Source organism: Prionailurus bengalensis, chromosome B4, assembly GCF_016509475.1.
Source record: "Prionailurus bengalensis isolate Pbe53 chromosome B4, Fcat_Pben_1.1_paternal_pri, whole genome shotgun sequence".
NCBI classification, from domain to species: domain Eukaryota; kingdom Metazoa; phylum Chordata; class Mammalia; order Carnivora; family Felidae; genus Prionailurus; species Prionailurus bengalensis.
In genome coordinates, this window is record NC_057358.1 from 57192973 (window position 1) to 57217213 (window position 24241).

The 24241-nt window shown below is 37.1% G+C and overlaps 1 protein-coding gene and 1 long non-coding RNA gene across 2 annotated transcripts in view; one reads left to right on the forward strand and one right to left on the reverse strand.

Annotated features, from left to right (window-relative positions):
* The window catches only part of SOX5 (SRY-box transcription factor 5), a 1010647-nt gene that overhangs the window by 498888 nt on the left and 487518 nt on the right, over window positions 1-24241 (reverse strand). The gene's annotated exons all lie outside the window — the stretch shown is intronic.
* Window positions 2516-24241, forward strand: part of LOC122473853 — a 42223-nt gene continuing 20497 nt past the window's right edge. Inside the window, exon 1 of the long non-coding RNA XR_006294728.1 lies at window positions 2516-3586. This is a non-coding gene — a long non-coding RNA (uncharacterized LOC122473853). The remainder of the gene's footprint in view (window positions 3587-24241) is intronic.

Here is a 24241-nt window from a genome sequence, read left to right on the forward strand (position 1 = left end):
CTTTCTTAGTTTTTTCAAATACCTCTAGAGTTTCAAAGGGTCAGCAGGATGACCACCCAAAGACATGGTAAAAGAAAACATCTTGGTTTTACTGTGGTCACACCATTTATGCTGAGCAAAACCTCTCTGGGAAAGTTAAAGATTAGGGAACAGGGCGAAAACTGGCTAATCTAGATATACACTTTTTCTATTTTTTTTAGCAGATTATCATGCTCTTTAATACAACTTTTGACTCAGGAAAATGGATTCAATGGAAATGGCCTTTAAATAAGGCAAAAAGCATTTAGATTACACATAAGGCTGGATTTTGCACACAGAAAATTATTTCACATGGGTATTCCATTCTTGGGGAAGATGATGAAATCCACTTTGCTAATGATTTTTCAACACTTATATCGTTCTGTGTGCTGTAAGCATGGCTTATGTTGAAGTCAGGAGGACATCCCTAATGGCATCTTAAAGACTTTAGATGTTTGTGACTTATAACACTCCCTCTAGGAAGTCCCCACTCATCTCTGTGGAACTAAGTGGACATCACTGTACTGGGTTGGCCAACAGCCCAGTATCAAATTCTTTCTCTATACAAATGCTTTGCTCTGAAACTCCGACTAAAAATTATTCTCAGTGCACCTTAAACTTACACAATGTTATATGTCAAGTATACTTCAGCTAAAACAACAACAACAAAAAAGAAATTATTCCTCAGAATCATACTTCCTTGTCATTTCAATTCTTTATGAGATGGTCCACATGTGAAACGAGCCCGTAAATATTAGAACAGGGTAGACACAGCTGCATAAGAATTTCAACACAAGTCTCAATTTTTAACACTAAGTTTTTAAAAGGTAAAGGAAATAATGTTTTTATACATCGTTTTCAATGTTTTCTGATTATTAAATTATAAATATAGTCCTAAAAGGTACACATAAAAATGTGATCCTTTTATCCAAGGTGCTGATAAATCAGACAATTAGGCCTTCACCTGAACACCTAAATCATCCACCAAAAGTTTTTCCTTTAATTCTCCCTACACCTCAGGTGCACAGAAGGAAACAACAACAACAACAACAAAACGACAAAACAAAACAAAAACCAGGAAACAATGTGTTAAAAGAAAATAACATTGATTAGAAGTTTACTATTTTCAACACTGCACTATAGCTGATTTCTGATACAGTATCACATTACATGCATACAAACTCCAGGAAAAATTAGTGTTATAATCCTCATTTCATAGATAATAGGCTAAAATTTAAGATATATTGGAAATATGCCCAAGATCATAGAGTTTACATGCAGCAACATTAGGATTAAAATTTGCATATGTCTACTTCTTTTTTTTCAGAGAGAGCAGGGGAGAGGGGCAGAGGCAGAGACAGAGAGAAAAAGAGAGAAACACAGAGAGACACAGAGAAAGAGAGAGAAAGACAGAGAGAGACAGAGAGAGAGAATTTTAAGCAGGCTCCATGCTTAGGGCAGAGCCTGATACAGGGCTCAATCCCACAGCCCAGGGAACATGACCTGAGCCAAATATCAAGAGTCAGATGCTCAACCAACTGAGCGAAGCAGATGCTCTTATAAGTGTCTAATTCTAAAATCCATATCCATTAATTATTCTGGAATAGCAATTAAAATTCTAGTTTACATAAATTTAGTGTATCTAGAGTCCAATTATGTACCTCACCTATACAAAATAAGGAGTTGCAAACAAAAACAGTCCTTTCATTCTTCAAAAGGTTAAAAATAGAGTTACCAACTGAGCCAGCAAATTCCACTCTTAGGTATATACCCAGATGAAATATGTATGTGTATATATATATATGAAATATGTATGTGTGTGTGTATATATATATATATATATATATATATATATATAAAACATACACACACACACACACAAATTTGTACCCAAATGTTCATAGCCACATTCTCATAAAAGAGTGGAAACAACCCTGATATCTATCCACTGATAACTGGATAAATACATTGTGGTATATCCATACAATGAAATATTATTTGGCAATGAAAAGACATAAAGTTTTGACACACAACATGGATGAACCTTGAAAACAAACTAAATGAAAGAAGCCAGTCACAAAAGACCATATATTGAATTATTCCATTTGATTTAAAAGTCCAGAATAGGCAACCGTATGGAGACAGAAAGTAGATTAGTGGTTATCTATGGCTGTGAGGCAAGGGGGAAAATGTTGGGGGAGATATGAGAAATGACTGCTAACGAGTATAGGATTTCTCTCTGAGATGATGAAAATATTCTACAATTGATCATGGTGATGTTTACAAAACTACAAATGTGCTAAAAATAACCCTTTAAATGAAGGGATTATTATTTAAATATATCTTAATAAAACTCTCGCCAGGGGCACCTGGGTGGCTCAGTCGGTTAAGTGTCTGACTCAGGTCATAATCTGGTGGTTCGTGGGTTCGAGTCCCACATCAGGCTCTTTACTGACAGCTCAGAGCCTGGAGCCTGCTTCGAATTCTGTGTCTCCCTCTCTCTGCTCCTCCCCCACTTGTGCTCTGTCTCTGTCTCTCTCTCTCTCAGAAATAAATGCTAAAAAAAATTGTTTTAAATAAAACCCTCACTAAAAAAATGGAGTTATGTAACACCTTTGTATCCGTATCATCAGATGAAATAGGCAGCATATTCCCTAGTCAACAAAGTACTAAACAAATCTAGCTACCAAAACAGGAAGGAAGAGTTGTTTGTCTTCTATCATCTTCCCTAAATAGTGGCAAAGCTTTGGTCTTCTGGATCCAGGGGGACTTCTGAATCATTGCTAGAGTTGAAAAGACCTCCCTCTTTGGCCAACTATGCTTTGAGAGGAAAACTTGCTGGAAAACATTAGAACCACACACTGGTAGTTTATTTACCCAATGCTAAACCGCTTGTTTGGCATTTTACTCTAAACTGACCAATGATTTGAGTATTGTGTAGACAACCACAGAGAACAACTAAAACAGTGGGAAAGTATTATTTTAGAAGTACTTACTGTTTTATTAACACTTAGAGGGGAGAATTCCCTGCTTCTACTCAGATTCGGTTCTTCATGTTCCAATGTGAAGTAGGTTGCCCAATTGTCAAATTTGTCAATATAGTTTTTAGTCCTGCAGCCCATCATTAGATGACAGAAAAACATCATGTTGTGGCAAAGAATCAGTAGGTAGTAATCAAGTGTCTCATGATGTTGACATTTCCCAACCCTCCATAGACTTTTTTTTTAAAGGGAGAATCCTAGAAGTATCAGTGGACAGACTAGCAGGCCTGTGAAGGACCAGCTCTCTGGAGATAATGACACATTTTGTCCTGATAATCTTCAGATGTTAATACCTTAAAAGTTACTCAGTTGAAGTTGCTTTCAAATTAAACACCATTGCTATAGTGTTTCTGTTGTGATTGTCGGAGGGAAGTGGAGCCAGTGCAATTTGTCCATGTTTTACAAATCACCATCTGGCAGGGATATGGCAACATGTGAAATCTTCACAGGACTCTTGTTTTTCTACTATCTGCTGGATAACTAAGGAGATCACCAGACTGCTGGGATGCCTGCCAGATGGTAAGCAGGTATGTTTATGAGTTTAAGATTCTTATTTTCTTTCAATGCTTTCACATGCTGTGGGCGCAGAGGCATAAAAGTGAAAGGGAGAAAGAAATGGGAGTGGATAAGTAAGCGACTATATATGATCATTATAAATGCCTTTGACGTGTCTTGAAATGCGAATTTTCAAAAGTCTACATTCAATCATTTTCTGCCATGTAGAAAAATCACGAGTCCTATGGTCACAGGATTTTTAAAAAATGCTACGTTTTTCATTGTTGTACAAATAGGCAGGTGTAAAGTTTCTTCAGTCCTCTTGAGTAGGCATGCATTCCCCAGAGAATCATAAGTGTCATTGACAGACACTAGATGAGTGTATACCCTGGGCACGGGACTGAGCTAGCCGTTTTAGCAAAATGAAAATGAGAATCTGTTTTGTTTTATTTCGATTGTTCAAATAGACAATCACAGGCAAAGAATACCTACCTAAGCAGAGTCATAACAAAAACTCTTGTAAGAATCAAAGATTCACAGGGTTAAATCTGAGAAGTAAATTGTAATCATCCGAGTGGCTTCCATGAAAAGAAAAGCACATCCTAGGTAATCTTAATAAGTGAATGTCACAAAAAAGGTAATGCTTGGTATAGAGAGGTACAGTTCTTTAACTTAGGTTTGAATGCCTACTCAGGAATATACCAAAATGACTCAGGGCAAGTTTCTGAAATTCTCTAAGATTCAATCAGCTCATCCATAAAAATGGTGATAACAGTTCTACTCTCTATGATGACAGTGAAACTAGAAATATAAGAAATGAAAATTGTCTGCAAATACGTGGTTGCTCAATAAATGAAGCTGTTATCATTATGATTGATATTATCGTTAGCACCTAGAGAGGGATCCTTCTAGACTAAATCCTTAGATTATTTTCTTACATGAATTATATATATACACCTAATATATTTGGATATTTAGATACACATAAGGTCTATGTTCAGTTGTGTACTTACATGCAAATTTGTACAAATACAAGTATACATGCCTACTAGTAGACAATTCTGTCCAATCACAGAAAACAAAAATTGAGTTTTGCCTAAAAACCTCTGTAATCATACTGAACAAATACTAATACAAGTTTCACAGTTTTGAGACTTGATACTTTGGGCAAATTACTGAACCTGTCTGTGTCCTTAGCCAGAGATACAGGTGGAGAGAATAAAGCCTGCTCTCTAGAGTTATTATGAAGATTAAGTGTGATTATTTCTACACAAGACATTACACAATGCCTGGCAGAGAATAAATGAATAAATCTTTTTTTTTTCTTTTTGTTTCCTTCTGTTTCCCCTTTAAGTATCAATTTCTTCCACCTCTAAATTTAGTCTCTCTTTGCCCTTCCTTACGTCCTTCTCTCAAGTTGAAGGATAGGTGTTCTCTGATTCTTTCTGGTCCTTCCACTTATATTCTTAATTCCACCACTCTTTTTACCAGAATAATTTTTCTCCTTAATTATAAGATTCCTGGGTCTATTTTTATCATAAATTCCTATTCATCCACTAGCTTCCTTCTCCTTAGACTAAAATATACTCATTTCCCTCATCCTAACAATAATTTTCTTTAATATGTAATATTAAATAATAATAATATATAATAATAATATTTCTTTAATATTACCAAATGACGGAAGATATAGAAAGCTTAAATATGCCAATGGCCATAGAAGAAATTGAAAGGACTATCGAAGATCCATCTCTTAAAAATGCCAGACACAGGTAGTTGGGGTTTTTTTCTTTCTGATTCAAGTAATTTTATATGGGTTCTAACAAAACTAAGTTGAATGAGAATTTTTTTTCTTATTTAAGCACCCCCAAAACATTAAAATGATTAAAAGACTCACAATTCTTTTGCAAGGTTAGCAAAACCCTGACACCAAGTCACAACCAAAGCCATATATGGTACACACCTTCCCTGACACACAAAATTATAGGCCAAGCTAACTTCAGAATAAGGAAGGAAAATTCTAGCAAGTAGATCTCAGGAGTAAATTAAAGAATAATGCCCCATTACTATACGGTGCTCATGGTGAGGATGAACGCCTGGTTGAAGACAAAAATATCCATTTAAGCAATTTTTTATAGTTAAAATAGTAGGCAAAAAGGGAAAAACCACAAGCAAATTGTTAAAAAAAAACTCTTTGGAAAACAGTGCCAACCATTCCAGATTCCTTTAACGTAACTTAGGAAAAGAGAGAGAAAAAAAAAAAACACCTTCAAAGGGAGTTTATTTGTCACAAATAGCTATAAAACAAAGTGGTAAAGTAGTCATACTATCTTTTGTTGACCCAACTTCTCTTATTTCTCACTTCGTTTTCTTTTTTCACCAACAACCACATTGCCTGCAAGCCAGGCCAAGTTTAGTGCCTCTTCTCACTCATCTCCTGTATCCTTTTCAACCCTCTGCAAATGCTTGGCTCCTACCTTTTTAGAGAAGCTGTTTACGCAATGGTTACCAATAGCCACTGAATTTCCAATGTCCACTGGCCTGTTTTCCGTCCTCATGCTCTTTAACCACTCTTTAGCAGGTAAGACTGTCGCACACAACCTCCTCAGCTCTTTGCCACCTTCATCTTTTTTGTTTGACTCTCCCCACTTCTTGCGTGGCCTCTCTCAGCCTTTTTCTGCCTCTTCTTCCTCAACCTGCTCTTCAATGTGGAGCACCCCTAGAAGCTTACTGTTTGTGGCCCAGAGGATGCAGTTCAAACTTAAAAAGGCATGATAGAAACTATGAATAAAACAAAGTAAAGAGAAGACTGCATTAAGCAAAGAATCTATGCATGACTTTCAATTTATCACAGTTTAAATAGAATTTAAGAAACATTGCAACATGAACAATCTCTGCCTCTATCACCTTCAGTATGTTTAATATTACCTAGCTAATCGAAACAATAGTTTCCAATGTTAACTAATGTCTTTTCTGCTATTGCCCTTGCTCAGTTTTCTTAAATATGTTACTGACATCTGTAAATAACTTACTAATTTACACACAAAATGTGAAGTTCCTATCTTGATTTTTAACCGTTGTGAAACCTATTTAATGGTAAGGCAGCTAGTGCTCTTAGAATTATTGGGATACATGTGAATGCCATTTAGGAGGATTCAATGATCATTTATTCAATGCTGATGACATGTGAAACATTGTTTATACAGTCATATTTTAATATATAAACTCTAACCAGATGCTACATAAATGAACTGGACTGACTTTCAAATGTAAAGTAACAACTTTAACGTTTTAATCCTATTAATTTTAAGATAGCTTACTTTCCCTAATTTGTAAACAAATACTAAAGTCAAAATATCATAAAGAAAATGATATAGGTGCTTTCAAAATCCTCATTACAGACATTAATCTCTCAGTAAAAACTCTTCAGTAAACTAGATCATCTTCTCCATTCTCTCATCTTCAAATTACTGCCAGTTCACTTCTTCTAGCTGCTACATTCTCCTCCTGTACTCCAGCAAAATTCAGAAACCACTTTTACACATTACTTGTAAATAAAACTCCTTCCAATCCTTTGTTGCTTCTTTTCTTCCCTCTGATAATTGTATCCCTTAATGTTACACCTTTCAAGTATTTTAGGAAGTCAATGCTACCATACTCTCTCTTATTGGATACATGCTCTTCCCTTAAAGAAAATATAAATAAAATGCTCAAACCCAGACAACATAACATAGGGCATTATTCATTCACAAAGAAATCCTTTACAAAAAATTGCCCACCCAAACCCTCTAAACGGTGATTTTTCTCTAGTGCATGAAAAGGGTAAGTCAATTGGATAACACACATTTACATTCAACTTTTCCAAAATCATATCAGTTTTGCAAAGTGGGGTACAACTTGTTCTCATCAGATTGTTGCACCCCATGCAACATGGAATCAAAAATGAGCCACAGCCAGACTAAAGAACATGATTTCTGTAACTCCAGCTAGGGCATTTACTCTTCTACAGCAGTGGATTTCAAACTTTTTTTTTTTAACTGTCACAATATTTCTTCAATAGAAATCTTACAAGGATAAGACTTAGAAAAGGGCTAAAAGTAGTACGGTTATGTTCTTTTCTCCTCCCTTTACTAAATGGCTTTCGGATCATCTACAAAAAAACTACTGCCTTCCTTGGAGGACAGTTTGAAAACAACAATATTGGACTATTTGCTACTTATTGGTAAAGGAAAGGTCTGGCCACCAAAATCATAATCTGACCACAGATAGAGCCCCAACACGCTCAGTTGAGAACATGCCTTGTTCTTTGTTTAAAATGGTACCCAAGCCACGGGTCACACACAATGAATGGTCAGTGATGGTAACAATAATAATTTTTAAAATAATGAATAGATAAATCTCCTTGACACAGGAATGGTTTCCTTTTCCTGTGCCAGTGGTTCTGTCTGTGCCAACTCTAACGCACACCCCTTCCAGGAATGGCATTCAGCCATCCTGGCAACCAGAATTAGAGCAAAGAAAATATGAAATGTCTCTTCAAAACATAAGTGGAAAGATGAATGCAAAGCCAAGCAAAAAGTACCCAGATTCAACATGCACATTGTTAAATGTCACTTCATAGTAAGACACTTTATGAACGTCAAGTGAACAAGGACATGTATAAATTGGGAGACTGAGAATAGGTATGACCTATTAAAAAAGCATCAGCAAGTAAAGAAAGTCCAGAAGAACATACACATTTCCAATTAGAACCGTTACTTTTGAGGAGTGAGGGGAGTGGCAACTGGATAAAAGGAGAGCAAGAATAGGAAAAAATTTTTGTTGTGCACATTTTTATACTTTCTGAATTCTGAACCGTATAACGATATTCAAAAAGCAATTCAATAAATTGAAATTTTCAAAAAATGAACGTAAAAAGAGAATTCCAGTAGACCATTCTGAAATGTCATGTCAGCATAACAACAAGCTTCTTTGGTTTGGGGGGAAAAATCAAGCGATACAATGTTTCATACTAAGAATCTAGATTTAGGCTCAGTAGGCCCATCGGTCAGGAAAACTGCTTCTTCTGCTTCAGATAACTCCTTCAAGAAAGAGGCACCTATTGATTGAAACTAAGGATTCATGTCCTGATTATCAAAGAGAGATACAATGTGGCAAGGGTTGCCAACAGTGCAGCTAACTGATAGGGGTCTTTAAGATACAAGTCAACTGTCCACAGGATGTGGAAAAAGAAAAATCATTGTCTTGCCTCAAATTATAAACCACAGAGGGATTTTCACAGCTCTTTCTTTGTAACAAAGAAATTGCAAAGATCAAAGAGAAATCTTAACCATCCTGGATGGCATATACCCTCTTTTCAATGCATAGTGTTTCCCCCTGTGAACTAGAAACAAGATGTTTATTAACAAACAGGTCTTGCTTTGAACATTTATTTAATCACCAAAAGGTTCTTAGAAGAGAATCATTAAAACCTAATAAAAATTAAAAAGTAAAATTTCCTTCAAAATAGACATTTCAGCCAAATTTCAACATCCCTGAAACATCTTGTCCAACTATTAAATGCGAACAATATTATAAATGAGGAAACAAGAACAAAATGCAATGACACCTAGGAGATACCATGGCCATGGCTGAATAAAAAGAAAATCTTATTGGTAAATACCATGTTTCTGGTTGCTGTTTGAAAGTAATACATACTCCACAAAATCTGTGTTACTTGCCAATTGACTAAGCAGGTCACACTTGCCTCTGGGACCAAGAGCCTACAGCACTATGATTTGGAATAAGATAGCATCGAATGTTCTTGATCTTTAATCAGGTCTAGGGTCAGATGTGCTGCAACTGTTTTGAAACTGTTCTTGGCCAAGCCCTCCTGTACATTTAGATTTACACACAAAATTCAAGCATTAGCATACAAGTGCCCACTAAAAGCATTTGTCATAAAAAAAAAAAAACTAATCAGATGACTAATTGTACATATTGTTGAAATAAATGCTGTACAAAATGGTCAGTGCAAAAAGACTTTGAGGGGCACACAGTCCAAAAGGGATGGACCCACTGATGTGGATCCACACACACGCGTGCACAGAAAGCAACAGACATGATTTATATTTTGAAATAAATTGCTAACTCTTGACTAATATAAAAGTAATAGATGAATTCTGAAACAGCATAAGATGCTTTCAAGTCCATTTAATTCTACAGTTGAAACTTGACATTACTTGGCTGGTTTTGTGGTTCAAAAATAGTTCTCAAACATACTAATGCTTAACGTTAAAAATTAATACTGTATTTTTAAAAAGCAGATATATATCCAATGATGAGGTTTTGGAGTGATGGAGGCGGGTGGAGTTAGGAGCTGACAGCCAACCAATAATTCTTGAAGACGTCTTTGGTGCAAAAAGGGGATTTTATTAAAGCACAGGGACAGGATCCATGGGCAGAAAGAGCTGCACTGGGCTGTAGGTCATAAGGAAATTTAATTTTACCTGCCATTTCCTTCTTGTCTTTGTTCCCCCACATCACTATGGAGGAAAGGGTGATACTAGGGGCTCTAGGAAACTGAGTCTATAGGTTTCTGGAGATTAGGCTATTGGTATTTATAAACAGATGGAGACTCATGTCCTGCATGACTGTGATCTCTATCAGTTAACCATTTTTTTTTCTTTCCTTTTCCTTGTCCTTTGCAGCCATGTGTGCTTGAGGAAAATCACACACATTCTACCTGGTGGAGCGGGGGGGGGGGGGGGGGGGGGGGGGGGGGGGGGGGCAGCTAGCTTGTGTTTGGCCCTTAGCTTGCCTTCTGTTCTCATCATCCATGGTTGCTCTAATTCTCTTTCATGCCCCTTAATCTACCCAAAGTAATATTCAGAAAAGTTCAACTCAATTCAATCCCATGGTTTGGGAAGGTTGGGTGCAGATTAAAATGGTTCATCATTCAACTGCTTGCACAAACATTTGTGGGTCCCTCCTACTCAAGGGAATGAAGTCACACATTGTATAAAAAGTCCCCCCAAAAGGGAAAGTAAACGTCCATTCTGTTCATCTTACAATGGTTTTTGTTTGTTTGTTTCTTTGTTTTAGTTAGATAAGCTTGAAATCTTATTTAGAAGAAATCATCAAAAGAGGGGTACAATGTAATTGGTACATCCTATTTTCAAAGAGGTAAAAAAGAAAGTAAAAGCCCAGCTATACTGATGATAGGATGGTGTGAAGACAAAGAGAATTAAGGAAGAAAAAACACAAAGATAGAATTAAGAAGAATTAATAAAATATCACAATGAAAGCAAATGTGAAAATAAAAACATAAGAGAAAAAAGGAATGAAATAATGTTAAGGGCAATTGTATTGTGAATAAACATAATGAAAAGCACCAGAAGCATTGTTTTTTATTTAGTTTTTTTCCTGTGAAGATATTCAGGGATTTTCCTCCCCTCTCTTTACTAACTAGGAAATTGATATTATTAACACTTGTGTTCACTTTATATAAGTTAAAAAAAACTATTTTCAAATGCAGTTTATTGTATGACTCGTAATCTTAAATTGTGGTTTCAATTTCATCGCAAATGCAAACTGACTCATATGTTTCTGTTATTAGTAACCGATAATTTAGAGAAATATAAATAAATGACATCCAAGTGACTGTTAAATTTTTGTTAAGTTGAATTACCTTCAATAAATGTTCAGTTAAGAAAATCAAGTTTTTATTACCACTGCACAAAATAGGCAAAGATATATTATCATCTGCAGCTATGGATACCATTGTTTTCCTAATTTTGTTTCTATTTTTTTCTAATTTCTACTTCTAATTTTGTTTCTAATTCAGGAAATAGTACCTAAATATATTATTTGTGATTTGAGGTATTAATAAGATGACACTCTTGGAATGGCATAATGTAAACATCAGGGAAGAAGTCTGCTGGTGGAAAATCTAAAAATTAGCAACAGCCTTAATTGTTCCATAGTCTTTTACTTTTTTTTGTAAAGAGGAAAATATACAAAATAAGCCTTTTTTTCTCCCAAATTCTAAAATGCGGCATTCTTTAAAGTAAATCCTCTGAACAGAATTTGTACATTAGGACTGCCATCCCTTTGCAGCTCTGCAAAGCAAGGTAAGATAGCTTAGCATAGCTTTTATCTGCAAGGATTCCCCCAGGCAGTTTCTGTAAAAGGGTTAATGACAGATGTTTCCATTAAATCTGACCTACCTCTTAATTTTGCCATTGCCTGATAATATCCTGGCTTTGTGCTTATTTGCATGGGCAAATGGAGTCACTCTATAACAAGCAACACACCGCCCTCATTGAAACAAAAGGTCAATTCATTTTAAACTGATGTGTGCAATATTTTTTGTAGTTGCAGTTAAAACAACAACAAAATACCTTTCATAGGATGCTACTACTTACAAAGAATTAAAAGCCCTGTTTTCTGAACCCCTGGACACAACATACATCTGTAGGCAGAAACGAGTACTACCAACAGAAATCAATACATCTCCTTGTAGGTAACCAACTAGAAAAATCACTTCTGTCTCTAGGAAGTTCCTCTTATTTTTATACTAAATACAACCATGGTACAGTAAATTGTCTTTGCTGAGGAATTAGTTGAAAACTCCAAAATGCTAGCAGCACTTTCTTGTTTACTGAGTGTTATTACTTTTGCAAAGAAAAAAATAATCTGTAAATATAGAGGGAATAGTTACTGTCTTAGGTTTGTTGAAAGATATAGGCTTTTTAGCCTTTAGGCTGCAGTCCAATGCTACAGTTTATGAGTGGCCAAATTATGTTCCACCAGAAGAAAAGAGTGAGTGATCTTGAACCTTGGCCAGGTTGCTATTATAAACCCATTAAAAAATAAAATAATGCAGGCAGTTCACATAGTTATACAAGGCTCTGTTCAAGCCACTTCTGGTGGGAGAATCAAATAATGTTGAGGGTCCTTCCGTGATTCTCATGAAGAGGCATTTCAACTATGTGCTTCCTTTTTGAATAGTCTATAGCAAGGATTCAAGAAACATTGCATTAATCTAACTATGCTGTTTCATTTTATTGTAACATTTAAGGAGTTCACTATTATCACTTGCCAGATAGGTTCTCTCTCTGTAATTATATATACAGTACTATATACACATATACTATATGCATATCATACATCATCTTTATCATTACAGTCTAATCTCTAAGACATTTAAATACTGAAATTCTGGCATTAAATTTCACCTTACTTGGAAAACAGCTCTTCTGTATTTCATTGACAGTAAATCCATACACAAAACATTCCTATTATACCAACCAAAATCTGTAATTATTTCAAAAGGAAATAAGTAAGATTTGTGGGTGGAAGAGTGAACTTGCTAAATAGCTAATTTTCTTCATTTAAGATAAATAAAGTCCCCATTTGGCACTTGGACATTGCAAATAATTGAAACAATTTAGAAAACTCTCCTTGCCCAGTCCTAAGTGTGTTTTTTAAATGGATTTTCCAAAGAAAATTCTAGTCTCACCATGCTGCCTCAACTTTGTATGAAAATAAGATCGATGGGAAGGAAAGATGAATGATTTCTTAGGAGCCCAGGAAGGTGTTCTCTCTGCTGGTGTATATTCCTATTGCAGCCAGGAGCATATTTTCCCCATCTACAAATTACCTAGATCAGACCCCCAGCCCCAACCTCAATCTTAGATTCACCAACAAAGCTCAGGAAACGGGAAATCATGTTTCCCCTGCTAATTCTCTATGGATAGTCTTTCAAGACACAACCCACAATCAGAAGTATAAAAAAGCAAATGAAAACAAATATTTACTGCGTACATACTTGATACAGGTTTCTCAGTACTATGAAGGATATAGTGAAGGTGATGAGGATACGCTTCCCTTTCTGCACAACCTAATCTCTTCATTAAGTAATGATTAAAGAGCCAAACAAAAATAACCAGACTATGAAAATAAATGTAAAATGTAAAATATAATAATGTAAAATGTAAAATAATAAATGAAGGGAGTTGAACATACTAAGCAATGGGAGAAACTAGGGATTTCGGTCAGGTTACGGTTTGAGTTTATAAAAGTAGTCAGAACTGGTGATTTGTGTCTTAGGTTTGCAATTAAAAACAAACAAACAAACAAAAACAAAACTTACAAGGAAGATGGAAGAGCAGAAAAATTCTAACCTCACCTCTCCCAGGGATGCAACTAGATAGCACTCACATCAGTGTAAATAACCCAGAAAATGACCTGAAGACTGACAGAACAAACTCCACAACTAAATGTAGAGAAGGGGCCACATGGAAGAGAGTAGAAAGGGCAACAATGTGGTCAGAAGCTAAAGCTAAAAGAAGCTAAATGGTCCCACAGAACTGTCCACAGGAGGAAAGGACACTGGGGCATGAAGAGGAGAGAAAAACAGTCGTACCAGGGAGCCCACACAGGGAAGATGAATCCCCATACCATTTGGCTTTGAAAACCAAGACACCAAATTCATTGAGTTCTTACAATTAGTGAGGCTTAAAACGTGGCACTTTAAAAATCAGCAGGTTCATGGGACATGAAGGAGAGGAAGAGGAAACTGAGTCCCCAGTTTAAAGAGATAACACAAGAAGTTACCCCCAGGGAGATACAGCATAGAAGCAGCAGTTTGAAAGATACCTGGGGCATATGGATGGAGATTTGTTAATCTCAGAGCATATGCTGGAGGGGCAAGGATCACTGGGAGACACTTCCAGGGATAAAGGAGCTGGGGGATGCTACATACCTTGTCCACCCTCCAGCATAAAACACACAGACACCTGCAGGTACCACCACTATGCCAACATTCACCACCTAATTTGCTAACAGTGAGCCTTACTCCTGTGTTCTCCTGTGTTCCCCCTTCCATCCAGACCTCAGCTCCCTACCACAGCAGACCCATACAAACCTTGCTAACTCTGTGTGTCCCACCACTATTCACTTTTGTGGATCTGCCCCCTCCAAACAGCCTGCCTCAGTTCCCAGAGCTGCAGATCCCTTCACACCAGTATACCTCTTGCTGGCACCACATGCTCCACCCCCATGTTCTCTTGCAGGAGGTGCCATTGCATCTTGGGCAAATGCATGGTCTGGCTCAGTTTAAGCCCTAGGCAACCCCACATTGGCCCACTAACAATACAGGGACCAAACCCTGTCCACAACAAGCAAAGAGAGCCACTGCAGACAACTGAACTAAGTCAAGAGTGGCTCAGTCACAACAGAAGGGTGCAAGTAACACACATAGGAAACATCAGTGAAGCCCCAGTGTCTGGTAAATAGGGGACACTATATTGCAGAACACAGCAGGACGTCTTCTTAATAAGGCCACTACTTTCAAGAGTAAGAGACATAGCTAACTTTCCTAACACATAGAGACAGATACAGAGAGTTAGACAAAATGAGGAAACAGAAGAATATGTCCCAAATGAAAGAACAGGACAAGATCACAGCAAGAGACCTACACAAAACAGAGAAAGCAATACGCCTGATAGAAAATGTAAAGTAATAATCATAAGGATACTCAATGGACTTGAGAAAAGAGTAGAGGACCTCAGTGACACGCTTAACAAAGAAAACTTGAAAAAGATACAATCAGAGATGAAGAACTCAATAACTGAAATTAAAAAATACATTAGATGAGGGGCACCTGGCTGGTTCAATCCATAGAGCATGCGACTTGCAATGGAGGCATTGTGAGTTCACGCTCCATGCTGGGCATGGAGCCTACTAAAATAAATAAATAAATAAATAAATAAATAAATAAATAAATAAATAAATAAGATAAATAAGAGACTCACTAAAGGAAGCAGAAGAATGAATTAGTGACCTGGAGGACAGGGTAACAGAAAGCAATCTAGCTGAATAAGAGAAAAAAATAATAATATTTTACATATTTCCAAATGACATATCTGATACAAGGTTAGTATCCAAAATACATAAAAAACTTATATAACAACAACAACAACAACAACAACAACCAAATAATCCAATTAAAAATGGGCAGAAGACATGAACAGACATTTCTGCAAAGACGACATACACATGAAAAGATGCTCAACATCACTAATCTTCAGGGAAATGTAAATCAAAACCATGAAGAGATACCATCTCACACCTGTCAGAATGGTTAAAATAAAAAACACAAGAAACAACAAGTGTTGGCAAGGATATGAAGTAAAAGGAACCCTTGTGCACTGTTGGTGGGAATGCTAACTGATGCAGCCACAGTGGAAGACAGTATAGAGGTTCCTCAAAAAATTAAATATAGAACTATCACATAATCTATTAATTCTTCTACTGGGTATTTGCCCAAAGAATATGAAAACACTAATTCCAAAAGATATATGCACCCCTATGTTTATTGAAGCAGCACAAATGTCCATCAATAAATGAATGGATAAAGAAGAAGGAGGAAAATTCTCAAACAAGACACAAGCATATGACTATGTCCTGGACAAAAAATCCCCTTATCTTCTTGGCCACAAGGGTGGGTTCAGGGATAACCCAACAAACAAGCCAAACCAATAGGTGGCCTATATGGGACTTGTGATAGAACTATGGAGAAAGAAGACATAACTTTAAAATTTTAGTATAGGGGCACCTGGAAGGCTCAGCCAGTTGAGTGTCAGACTCTTGATTTTGGCTGAGGTCATGATCTCATGGTTCATGAGTTCAAGCCCCACATTGGGCTCTGCACTGACAGCACAGACACTGCTTGGGATTCTCTTTCTCCCTCTTTCTCTGCCCCTCCCCTCCCCTGCTCATGCACTGGCATTCTCTCTCTCTCTTTCCCTCTCTCTCTCTCTCTCTCAGAAAGATAAATAAACATTGATAAAATAAATAGAATTTTAGGACAAAAGATTGAAGCTGCATAAGCAGAGATCATATGTACAAAGACAGCCTAGAAATGAAGCCAACACAGGGGTGCCTGGGTGGCTCAGTCGGTTGAGCGTCTGACTTTGGCTCAGGTCATGATCTCACAGCTTGTGAGTTCGAGCTCTGCGTCGGGCTCTGTGCTGACAGCTCAGAGCCTGGAGCCTGCTTTGGATTCTGTGTCTCCCTCTCTCTCTGCCCCAACCCACTCACGTTCTGTCTCTGTCTCTCTCAAAAATAAATAAAAACATTAAAAAACATATTTTAAAAAAAGCAATGAAGCCAACACAGAGAAAGGCAAAAAACATGAGGAGAGAAAAACCTCCCTTGGATGGTCATGCCTAAAGCTAAGGAGATGTTGAAATTTTTATTTATATGAATCAACAATACTCCCTCCACTTTATGTTCAAGCATATTTTAATTGGGTTTCTGTCATTTATGACCAAAGGGGTTCAGTCTAATAAATCACTTTAGAGAGATAATGTATACGAAGAACTTAAGATAATACCTACAATTAGTAAGTGCTCCACAAATGTTAGCTATTTCCCTTGTCATTTTAGGTGTTTTAGGAAACTGTTGTCAGGTTTCCCCCCAAATTATGGATCTTGAATGAAAACCAGGACTAAGAGAAAAGAAATTGCCATGGTTTAGTTTCCCTATACCAGGCATAGTCAAAGAAGAGAGAGACAAGGTTTAAGAAGCCCTAAGTATTAAGTATTAAGAAACACCAAAATGCTCAACATCACTCATCATCAGAGAAATACATATTGAAGCCACAATGAGATACCACCTCACATCTGTCAGAATGGCTAACATTAACTCAGGCAACAACAGATGTTGGCGGAGAAAGAGTATCTCTTTTGCACTGCTGGTGGGAATGCAAATCGGTGCAGCCACTCTGGAAAACAGTATGGAGGTTCCTCAAAAAATTATAAATACAACTACCCTAAAACCCAGCAATTGCACTACTAGGTATTTACCCAAGAGATCTAGGTGTGCTGTTTTGAAGGGGCACATGCACCCCAATGTTTATAGCAGCACTACTGACAATAGCCAAATTATGGAAAGAGCCCAAATGTCCATTGATGGATGAATGGATAAAGAAGATGTATATATGTATATACACACACAAACATATATACCACATATATACCACACCATATACATATATACACACAATGGAGTATTACTCAGCAATCAAAAAGAATGAAATCTTGCCATATGCAACTACATGGATGGAACTAGAGGGTATTATGCTAAGCAAAATTAGTCAGTCAGGGAAAGACAAATATCATATGAATTCACTCATAAGAGGAATTTAAGATACAAAACAGTTGAACATAAGGGAAGGGAAGGGAAGCAAAAATAATATAAAAACAGGGAGGGGGACAAAACATAAAAGACTCTTAAATATAGAGAACAAACAGGGTTGCTGGAGGGGTTGTATGTGGGGGGATGGTCTAAATGCATAAGGGACATTAAGGAATCTACTCCTGAAATCATTAATGCACCATCTGCTAACTAACTTGGATGTAAATTAAACAAGAAAGAAAGAAAGAAAGAAAGAAAGAAAGAAAGAAAGAAAGAAAGAAAGAAAGAAAGAAAAGAAGGAAACATCAAAAGTCAGCTTTTCTTGCTTCCCAGCCAATGTTTGCATTTCTAGTTGGTCTCACTGTGTCTCCAAAGGATCCGGAAGCAATTATTACCATGTGCCCACTTTATAGTCAAAATATTCAATCATATATCCAAATGATTATCCAGATGGAAATAACATTTTATAAAAACCAAGGCCCACTTTATTTTGCTACTACTATAGTGTCATTGATAACTTTTGTACAAAGCTCAAGGCTCTAAACATGAGGTCTTGCAAAAAACTAAGCAATCTGGTTCTGAAAATGTTCTTCCATGTCATCCAAAAGTCTAAGGTCAGTAATTACATCTCTGGTAATAACTGAGTCACTTAAGGTTTATATGTTTGCCATATACCCATTGCATCAATTTCACAGAAAAGAAACTCTTCTGCTTCCTTCTTTGAACAGGCCTTATAACGTGAGAAGCAAGAATGGTTCCACAGGAACTGTTGTGTACCACTGCGTCAATCACAAAAACATTAAAACACGGCTTTGCCAGTCATTACTATATAAAGTATTCTCTTGCTCTGTTGAAAATGGTTTCAAATAATTGCTGTATTCGAACGGGAGTTTTGTTCTTTTTTAATATAGTGATTTGGGAGAGGAAAAAAAAACATAGAAAAGAAGATATATTCAAGAAACAAAGCAATATTAAAATAGCTGAATCAACTAATTGTCATCAATCATCATATTAGCAAGGGAGTCACACACTGTAGGTTCCTAAGCCCAAGAAGTCAACTCGCATCTTGACAGAGTAGTTGGCAAATGGATGTACAACAACAGCAAGAAAGGGACATGAATCTGACATGACCCGTCTAAGCAAAGATAATTCTCCTCTGACTTCAAACGTTATTCTTTTTTTCCTGTGCCCTCTATTGCAGAGCTAATAAGCATTGACTGGAATCAAGTCTGAAAAGATTTTCACCTTACCTCTGACTTATCTTTCTGGTTTCAGCTAAGTTGGTCTTTAACACTGTTAAGTTTGTGGGTTTACATTAGAGAATGCTCTGTAAGAAAAATGCAGATATTCACCAAAAAGAAACTAAGTGGACTACTGGTCAACTATCGGTAGCTCTAAACGTTCCTGTGTGACAGAGACTGATGAAGGAATGTATTACCGAGTCTTAAAATCAAGCCAACCAAGACTCATACCATGATTATAGACCAGTTCTTCAACTATGGAAAAAGCGGTGGGCAGCAGAAGGGTGGGGCCTCCTGACAGCGCTCTAAAGACATGGCCCTGAAAAGTTCAAGCTTGCCAGTGGGCCACCCCTGGAAAATTCTGTGCTTATATGAAGCATCACACTATGTTATATGCACCTAAATGAACTAAATGAACAAAATACCCAGGCTAGCAATTCCTTCAAAGAAGTTTTGAAGCTTAGAAACTGAACAGAGAATTATGCCATGGGATACTGCCAATTTTTTGTGGGGTGGCCCTGGGCAAGTTATTTTGTGTCTCATTTTCTTCAATGATAGACTATTGTTACCACTGCTATTATTGATAATAAAAACATCCTAACAATAAATCTAGGGACAATATTGTGAGAATGTGTATGGAGTAATTTTAGAATGAGGGAAGAAAGGCACAAAATTATACTATTATAAAGTGCTTTATCAACCAGCATATTACATAATGTGTTATAACATACCATGTGTCCATGGAAACATGAAATCATTCATAATTCTTAAGTACTGCCAGATGTGTAGCTATAACAAATTTCAACTCTTTCTGAAGAATTCACCCACACACTCACTTCTCCAACCAATATTTCCACTGGTAACTGTCAAGAGTTGAGAAATCACAGAATAGGCCCTTATTCACATCTCTGTGGTAATTACATATAGTTTGCTTCATATTTGGGGAAGAACATGTCTTATTCATAATTTTATAACTAGTGACTAGTCCTGTTCTGGTATATATGAGTACTCAGTAAATGTTTTTTGAATGAATGAATGAAAGAATGAATGAATGAACAAATGAATGAACAGATAATAGACACAGTAAATCAAAGAATAAGCCCTAGTAATGGCACTACCTCCACTAAGAAGAGTCTCTAATGCAAGAAATATTTAGAGTGGAGGTGGTCACAGATTGGCTCCTTCCCAACACGTCTATATGCTATTTCCTAGTATTAGTTCATTTGTCATTTGTCATAACTTTCTGGAATGTACAACTAATCCTATTACGAGAGATCCTTGTGATTCTCAATGGAGGCATCTGGTTTTACTTAAGGATGCTGAATGATTTCATTTTTCAATGGCTGGGAACATGGTACATTACAACTTTTATACAGATTGAAGAATTTCTGATATTATAATATACCTGTGGTAGGTGAAAGAAATCCTCTAACTTTTGAATTAATGTTAATAAGGCACATAAATGTGATGAAATAGAAACAACTCTGGATTTGGAATTAGAGGATCTAGCTCTGACACATATTTGCCCTATGAATTTGGCCTCCTTAACAGTTTTCTCTGAGCCTCTGTTTTCATCTGTAATGACAACTATATGTAACAAAAAAGAAACTCATATATGTGGGTTCAATGAGGCAATTTAGTAAGTTATAGAAAGTACTATGTAAATGGATACAAAGTAGCATATAAATGGAAAATGCCACACGATATAGCATGACAGCTAGGTATAAAATGGCAGAGAGTTCTATGGTATTAATAAACTGAAGAATCCTTAAGCTCAGGGCCCATAACATATTCATTCATCTTACAGTTTTTATGGCTTAAAAAACAAATCAAATGAACCATCAGTGTCATTTGTTGAATTGCAGGCATCTATAAGACATGTGTGTTCAATTCTTAGAATGGGCTTCGAGGTCCCTTCTAATAAACTGCCTAATAATAGGTATGGTATTCTTCAAAGTGTGGTCCTCCCGTAGCCAACATCAGATTGTCTAGTTTGCTTGTTAAAAATGGAGGTTCCCAAAACTCATCCAAGAGGCTATAATGCAATGAATGCATCAAGTACCCAAGATAGCTCTTATGGACACTGCTATAGTAGGTATTAAATTTATCTTTGGACATCCAGTAGCTATGGCACAAGATCAGTTCACTCAGAAAGGGCATGTGCTCTTAATTCATATATTGTATAAACCCAACTTTTTAAAGTTTACAAACTGCTCTAAAATACATGAAATATAATATTATAAATGAGAAATGGTTTTAAAACATTTTATACTACTACATAAATGTAAGACACTATAATTTAAAAAAAATGAATGCTTATTTATTTTTGAGAGAGAGACAGAGTGTGAGCAGGGAGGGGTAGAGAGAGAGGGAGACACAGAATCCAAAGCAGGCTCCAGGCTCTGGGCTGTCAGCACAGAGTCCGATGCAGGGACCATGAGAACATGACCATGAGAACATGAGAACATGAGAACCATGAGAACATGACCTGAGCCAAAGTCGAACACTTAACCAACTGAGCCACCCAGGCACCCCAAGACACTATAATTTTTAAATAAAGTTGGTCCATAATAAATTTAATTTTTTTAAACATCTATTTGGTGGTTGTCTGTGTCTATGAGACTGTGCTCTATATGGTGGTGAAACATCACTTTGTTCCTTGTATACTGGCACTAAAAAGGGCCTGGCACCTAGTAGGTGCTCAGTAAATAGTTACCCACCAGAACAATAAATACACATAAGTAAAATGCATGTGTCAGAAGAATTGTTGGCTTAAAATCTGCCCACTAGTACATAAGGATAGGTTCATATGACAGAGTTTATGGCCCAGGTTCTCTTTATCAGAAGAAAGGAGAAACACAGGGCACAAATGCAGGCTATCAGCTAAAGAGATTTCATGTATCTCCCTCAAGATACTAATTTTTTAACTGAGGTTAAAAATGCAAACTGGAAAGCAATTATCCTCAATTTCCAGATGCTTTTATTCCAAAATTAAACCCAGTTGCATAGCGTATAAAAGCTTTCCTGAGGAAGAATGACACTTTACACTAAAGGGGCAAAAGTGTAAAATAGTTTTCGGATCTGAGGGTGTGTAATGGTCAGATTGTCCTGCTGTTATGAAAAGAATGACTATTGTGATATTGTGATTTATAATAAAAAATTGGTCTTCGTCCCCATTTCTGGCACAGAACCCTTAGAACTCTTGGAATTTCCTAAGTGATAAGAATGATAAAGGTTGTCTTTTGGTATGTTAATGAGATGACTTTGGGACCTCACCTAAAGGAGGGGCTGGTTGCCAAGGACCAAATATGTGATTAGAGGTGGAACTTTCAGCCTTAACCCTTGACCTCCAGGGAGTGCAGAGGGGCTAGAGGTTGAATCAATTGTCAATGGCCAGTGTCTTGGTTAATCAATGCTATGTGATGAAGCCTCCATAAAAACTCAAGAGGATAGTTTTTTGGTCCTTTGCTTTTTTCAGAGAACTTCCATACTTGGGGAACCAGAACACTTCCATGTGTCACTGAGCGAGACCCTAAGCTCCAGGGAGACAAAAGCTCCTTTGCTCAGGAACTTGCCCTATGTACTTCTTCATCTGGCTATTGATTTGCATCCTTTTTATCCTTCAGTAAACTGGTAAAAGTTTCCCTGAGTTCTGTGAGCCCATCTAACAAATTAATTTAAACTAAGGAGGAGGTCACTGGAACCTCTAATCTGTAGCCTGTTGGTCAGAAGCGCAGGTAACAGTTTGAAGCTTGTGACTCCATCTGAAGCCAGGAGGCAGGGGCAGTCTCATAAAGCTGAACCTTTAACCTATGGAACCTGATGCTGTCTCCAAGTAGTGTCATAATTGAGTTGAATTCTTGGACACCCGGGTGTCTGAAAATTGTTTGGTGTTGTATGTGGGTAACCTTCCCACACCCCACAATGGAATTTGGTCCAGGAATTTTAAAAGAACCATTGGCTGGCAGAAATGTTAAGTTCAAGAGCCTGATCTTACTAGCCACCGTCCCTGGGACTCCAGGTCTTGCCTAATCACTCTGTGCCCTCCAGTCCCTCAAAGATGAGGGAAGGGTAACTAACTAGTTGCAGGCATCAGGAATGGTGTTAAAAAGACAGCAAGAGAGCCATCTGAAAGTCGGTTGACAGTGATGCTTTTGCTAATCAAGAGCACAAGTTCAGTTTCCAAAGGGATGTTATTTAGCTCTGATTACCCCTCTGGAACACGGGGATGGCTTTAAGAATATATAAGTAAGCAAGGTAAAGTTTGGGGCTTAGATACCTCTAAAATGAATAATCACTAAGTAGGTTCACTGCTAAAGTCCATGATTTTAATTGCCAGTTCTCCACAATGACCACTGTCAATCTTCCTATTTCCTTACATCATACCCAGGCCCTTGGCTTCCAGCAAGCACTAATCCTTACCTCATCTGGCTCTGCTCTGCAAAAGACACAAAGAAAGTTTCAGCATCCACCATTATGAAAACACCTGAATCCTGAATTAATTTGCAGTAGGATTAGGACATAAACAACTTCATTATAAGGAGCTTTATTCTTTTGTTTGTTTGTTTTGTTGGGGGGGTGGCATGGAGAGAGAGGGAGATAAAGCATCCCAAGTAGGTTCCCCTCTGCCAGTGCAGAACCGGATGCAGGGCTTGATCTCACAAACTAGGAAATCATGACCTGAGCCAAAATCAAGAGTCAGATTCTTAATGGCTGAGCCACCCAGGTGCCCCAAAGGAGGCTTATTCTTGAGAAAAAACAATGCTTAACAATTCATGTATTCTTTTATTGTTCCATTCAAAAAATACTTCAATGCCAGGGCTCCTGGGTGGCTCAGTCAGTTAATTGTCCAACTTTGGCTCAGGTCATGATCTCATGGTTGGTGAGTTCGAGCCTTGCTTCAGGCTCTGTGCTGACAGCTTGGAGCCTGGAACCTGCTTCAGATTCTGTATCTCCCTCTCTCTGCCCCTCCTCCACTCATGCTCTGTCTCTCTCTGTCTCTCAAAAATAAATAAACCTTTAAAAATTACTTTAATGCCTTAAGGAACTTTTAGTCTGATGACAAATAGTATGACTCAATAAATTGCACATTAAATGAATACAGAATGAGTAAACGCTCTTGTAATTAAAATGGCTATAATTCTTCAATGAATGAACCATATAAATTTGACAAAAAAATATAAATCTTTTCCTGATACTAGTAGAAAAGGGGGGGCTGATAAATGTACAAAGATGTTAAAATTTGCTCTTGATGCAGAACTA